Source organism: Protopterus annectens, chromosome 1.part1 (genome assembly GCF_019279795.1).
Source record: "Protopterus annectens isolate FY-2018-M chromosome 1.part1, PAN1.0, whole genome shotgun sequence".
NCBI lineage: Eukaryota > Metazoa > Chordata > Ceratodontiformes > Protopteridae > Protopterus > Protopterus annectens.
This window is the reverse complement of record NC_056726.1, coordinates 1,275,265,081-1,275,271,080: the sequence shown is the minus strand read 5'-3', so window position 1 is coordinate 1,275,271,080 and position 6,000 is coordinate 1,275,265,081. Positions and strand designations below refer to the sequence as shown.

Here is a 6,000-nt window from a genome sequence, read left to right as displayed (position 1 = left end):
ACATCCGCCCAAATCACACATTTCCCAAGAACTGATCATAAACAGGCCGTAGAATAATTTGCGTCAAAAGGCAGAACTCAAAATAACAACAAAAGCGCTGTTACTGATTTAAGACTCATTGCCTATCACATTATCAAATGAGTTGTGAACGTAGGAAATAATCAACTATTTAAATGCAAGTTATATCCGCTCAGTCTTACTTTCATCCTAAACAAGAAACAACGCCGATCGACAGCCCTAAAAATCAAACGTCAACACGACCATATCCAATTGGGAGGCCCGCATTGCGCATGCGGAATAGTTGCGAGACTTGGTGATAGGATGGGTGTTTGTGAATCCTATTTAATATCTTAATTTGTAAGAATGTGGTGCTTTTTTCAAGATTTTTCTGTTTTCGTCTTTTCCTTTCAGTGAATGTTTGCGGAAGATGCAAACAGAAAAGAAGCTCTTTCTTATTATAAAACGTGGCTGTACAAAGGTAAGCTTAGAAAAGCAGAGCTGTCGTAGGAAAATACGGATATACGGAGGAGGATGGGTTGCAGGTGGGCGGTTTTCATTTGACAGGAGGCGGAACTTGATGGGAGTTCAGTTTTGTATGCCAAATGTGTAGGGGCGTACTGTTTGTAAGTGCTAGATCTCGTTTTATGGAGATCCTCCACTGTCAAGATTTTGTGACACTGCCAGTTCCCAGTAATTATGGTAGTTTATTAATACAGTATAATGAAGTATAAAATATATGTTCCTAATACATTTTTTTGCACAGTTTCTGCCTGTTAAATGTTTTCAGAGAACGTATTTAGAGTCCTGTAGCCAGGAATTTGCAAATTATTCACACAGGTGCCATGCCCCCACACACACACACACACACACACGCACACATACTCGCATTCACAGACGGTATAGGTCACGTTATATCATTGTGGTACACAGAACAGTCCTAATCTCATGCCTTCTATGTGTATGTCCCTAATCCTTTAAAACAAATTATCTCCTGCTTTTCAGCATATGTGACCAAACCACAGTGATTTGTTATCCTTAACCTTTTCTGCAATTGGGGCTACTTTGGATGCTCTGATTTCTTCAGTTCTTTGTTTAGCCATAGTGTCCATCCTGCCATGAATCTTTGGCACTTCATTTCCATCACCTCAAGCTGTCTCAGTTAATTTGCCTTCACTGCCCAGGTTTCTGTGCCATGCAGCAGTACTGGTCCCTCCACTGTTTTGTACACCTTACTTTTCATCATCTTTGCCATTCTTCTAAAACACACTACCCCTAACACTGTGCTAAGTGGCTGCAGCATCACTGATTCTAGCTTTGATCCTCATTCCGACTTCCCCTCTCCTCAACAGTCCCACACATAACCCCAAAGCTGTTAACCTGTTCTACTATTTCCCCTTCTAGCTCAATTTTTTGCTCCTTCTGATTTCGCACGTACACTTTTATCTCTGTACTCAGCTTTGTCCCATGTGCTTTAAGTTCTTCATTCCATTCTCCTATCGTTTGCTGAAGTTCCTGTTCGAAGTTACATGTATTGCCAGATCTTCTGCATACAGTAGTTTTGTTGATCTTTCCCCTAAAGCTTGTTTGCTAATGTAGTCCATCACCGCTATTAACAGAGGGCTTAGACTTAAACCCTGATGCACATCCACTCCCTCTGGGAACCTCTCAGCGAGTCCGAGCAGTGTTTGTAGTTATGTTATTGCGTCCTTGCACACTGCCTGCAAAAATTCTGCTATTGTTTTTGGGACATCGAACAACCGCAGGACTGTCCAAATCAGCTTTTTTGGGACTTTGTCATATGCATCCTCCATGTCTAGGAATGCCCAGTTAGATTCCTTCCTCATGCCTCATCTCCAGCTTCTTCTCCACTGTCTCACTGCAATCATCAGGCTGGTTGTGCTGCATCCCAATCTGAATTTGAACTGCTCATCTTTCATCTTTCTACTACTGTACATGTTTGCTTAACCATTGCCTTCTCCAGCACTTTCTTGCAGTGTGACAGCACAAACAGTGTGATAGATATGAGATGTCCTCTACTTCCACACAAAAGAAAAAAAAAATACACACACCAATAAATTCCAACAGCTAGTTTAGCAGTGCATTTGTATCAAATTTACCGCCATAAGTATATCAGGGCTGCAGCAAGGGCTAACCAATTTAATCTAATCCAACTCTAAATAACTGAACTGTAGTATTCAAACTTGATCTATTTACTTTTCAGTATTCGTTCTTGCACTTACCTTGTTTGCTTTCAGCAAACCCAAGTAAGCATAGATGGCATCAAGTTTTTGCTACTAAAACAAATCCCTTTGCAAGCAGTATTGCAGTAGTAGTTGCCTCCATTAGCTTCACAAAAACATGTCATATTTAAAAGCATAGGCAAGTGCAAGCAAACAGCTACAGGTCTGTATTCTTAATCCTGTAAAGACCAGTAAGAGAGTATTCGCTTCACACACAGATGGGTCAAAGTGTTCCTGCATTCATTATAAATAATACTACAGTAGTCAAACACTGGATTAGAGCAGCTTGCGCATTATAAGAAACAAATGACCTGAATGGCCTTAAGCAGAGTAAAAAAATTGAAAGCTATCAGCAATTCTTTTTTCGGAAAATGTGCACAACTAGTTAACATCACAGGGGTGCTTGTCATATGCTGTGCAGTGAAGTTTGCTCTCTTTTCTCTATAGTCAGGAACAAGGTTAAAAGTTATGAGGGACACTTTTAAAATACTGACAATCTTTTTTTAGAACTTTGACAGAACAAAAAAGATGTATATGGATATCTATTTTCTAAAGAGCAAGAACTAACTGTAATGCATGGAATTATTTAGTGATGTTCACGGTCATTTTTTTTTTCACAAAAGCACAAATTTTAAAAAGGCCATATCAAAATTCTGAGGAAATATCGGGGAAATTTCATCAAAGTGAGGAACACCTGAGATGTATCAGCAACAATAGAGTGGTAGGTGAGAGATGTCTCCCCTTCTTCCAAAAAACATCACATCATTTGAATATACAGTGCTCTTTCTTGTTAGTCAAAATGGTAGTGTGCACGACACACAGCAACAAAACAACTTGACTATATGACTTCTTGCAGTAAATTCATTTGTTTGCTCTGAAGCTTAGGCAAATCCAGGCAAATCTAGTTAGCCACATCTTGTTATTAATTGTGTTTTATAACATTGACAAGTGGTTGTGTATCTTTGACAGGATTTGCATGTTTTAAAAAATGGGGTATTTTGCTGATCAAAGTATTGCTACAGTAAGAACAGAGTTTTAGCAGGATTGAGCCTGTTAATGTGCTCAGAATATTTTACTGACAAAATAATATTCTTATAATAATTCATGTATTAATTAAAGACTGCAGTATTGCAGTAAACAAAACACTGTGTTTTAAAGTTCTCCCCATTCATCAGTTATCATTTAAAAGCTATGGAAAATACCAGTCTTGAACATGAAGTTTAAACTAATCTCACAGCATGGATCGTTGCATGTTGTTGCGTTTGTAAAGGCTACAGCTTGCTACTTTAAATTTCTTAGCTATGGTAGAGCAGTGGTCTGCATGGACCATTTTCATATCAGCTCAGAAGTGGCAAAACCAAATAACCAATATTTATTTACTGGGGGGGGGGGGGTCTGACTCTTTTGGAAACCCCTTTCCACTGGAGGCCTGTGGAATAAAGCTCCAAAAACTAACGATAAGTATACAGAATGCAGTGGAAAAAATATACATTATACAGTTGTTGAACACATATATGTATAAGATACATAGACAAAGCAGAATGTTGTGTCATGCATATTCATATGACAAGGAACACAGTGGAATGTTTTACAGTAGTAAGTTAGTATCGATTATAAGAAGACCTGAATCATTATATAAATGATATGTACTTAGCACAAATGGCAGGTAGAACATTTCACATTCTGGAAGTATTAAGACGAGAATATCACATTACAGTAGAGCAGTGAGCTGAGGCTTAGGGAGAATAAGTAAGGGTATAAGACAGTGAGACTAAGAGTATAATTTATATGTAGAAAACAAAGTCCTTTGTGGATGCATAGGAAAAAGGAAATGTTAGATTGAGCGGAGGCTGTCAGAGATGGAGATAAATCCAGCAGGAAAGGTGGAGTGAAAGATCTGTTTATTATTGACATATAATAGTGAGGACTTGAAGTTTGGTTTGGTGATTTGTCGAATGGAAGTAGGTGTGAAGTTCCATATTTTAGCAACATGGGTAGAATAAAGGGAGTCACTTGAAATTATTAGAGGCAGTGATATTGGTCAGAAATTTATTAGAGGAGCAAAATTTTCCAGGTGGGGTATACAACTGAAGAAAATTCTTTGGGGATGGAAGCTGTCTGGGATGTGTGTAAATTTTTTTTAACTATTAAACAAACTGTATGTGAATACTTTCCAAAGTCAACAGTCCACGCAGTCCTCATGCACGGTGCACACCACGTGTATCATTCTCTGGTGGATGCTGCTGCTACAGCAAGAAAGTTTGTGACTTTGTTTGATATCTCTGCGTATACAACTAGAGCCAACCCAGTACCAGAGCTACAGTGACAGCAATTCAATCTTCCATGCAGGTCACCTTTACTATACACACAGGTTGCATTACTTAATTTCTGTTGATTCCATACCCCATTCTTTAGCAAGAAGCAAGGATAAAGTTTATATATCCTCCCCCTAAATATTATATTTTATCTTTCTCCCCATCACAGAATTAGGTTGTCCATAGTAATTGTAAAATGCAAGCACATATCCCAGCATGGCATCTGATCTAGTATAGGTTTGATCCCCTCTACTTTCTAGACCGTGAAATAGATTTTACTGAAGACTAGCAAATATGGTTGTGTGCACTTTCTCTTAAGTTATTACCCTCTTGCTTAACCCTTCCCTGTTATCCTTGAGGAGACTATCCTTTGCTATTTCAAATTCACTTTCTTGTCTTCTCTCCATCCCTGCTCTGCTTTATTTTTTATCTTCCTCTGCTTTCAATCACTGTTCTTTTAGGACTGGTAATGTTCACTAAAAACACTTGTGTTCAGCTATAAACATGTCCTTACTGAGAGTGCATTTAGTTTTAAACTCGCTCCCTCTCATCCTTGCTGTTGCCTTAAACTTTTTCTCCTAGTAGCTTTGCCGTTTTTTCCAGGCTTGCCTTCTCGCTGCACTACAGCCATCTCACTTTCCTCTTCCAGCATTTCTGCTTAAAGTTATGCAACATCCTGTATATATTGGCTGCCTGTTTGCTTCTATCATCTGGTAATTGATTTCTTCTCTAGTAACACCAATAACATTATTTTGACTTCATATTTCTCCTTTCAGTTCCACTCGTATATCCTTGCTCAGAAACCATCTCCACACTCCAGCCAGTTTTCCTATTCGTTATTTTTTGTGTGTGCTTTTTGTGAAATAACAAATGTAAGCACAGTTATTAAAAAAAAGTGAGTGTAAATACATTGAGTATAACAAAAAAGCAGATACCATCACAGAAAAAAAAGCCTTCAACCGTTAAACAGCTGAAGCAAAAAATATTACCTATTGCCCATCATCTCAGTTCAAACATCAAAATCATGTTCCATAAAAGTTCATTTACTCTGTTATTTTGTGTATACATCCCCCTTCAAGCCCCCCACCAGGAAGCTTATAAAATTCTGTCACCTTTTTCCATTGTTTCACTATTTTCAATTCACCCAGGCTTTTCCTGCAAATGGTCTGTAGTGATTGTACTATGCCGGTAAACAAACTAAAATATATAATACATTTCCCTTCCTTGTTCTCCTGGACAGACAGTATCCTCTGATATATTCTGATGTTATCTACTCCAGTTGTCTCCTTTCTCCATGACATTTCCCCTTTCTGTGCTTTAGCAAAAGGTCTCCTGACCCTGCCTCCTAACATAAGGGTGATAGACTTTTCTGGCATACTGCAACCTTTTCTACTTTCTTCCAGGCCAAAAATACAAAACTCAAAAGTCCTAAGGATTTTCATTCT

At 38.4% G+C, this 6,000-nt stretch overlaps 1 protein-coding gene across 1 annotated transcript in view; it reads left to right on the top strand.

Moving 5' to 3' along the window:
• Positions 1-298: 298 nt before the first annotated feature.
• Positions 299-6,000, top strand: part of NAT14 (N-acetyltransferase 14 (putative)) — a 335,493-nt gene continuing 329,791 nt past the window's right edge. The window contains exon 1 of the mRNA XM_044081541.1: positions 299-478. The gene's annotated coding sequence lies outside the window, so the exon portion shown is untranslated. The remainder of the gene's footprint in view (positions 479-6,000) is intronic.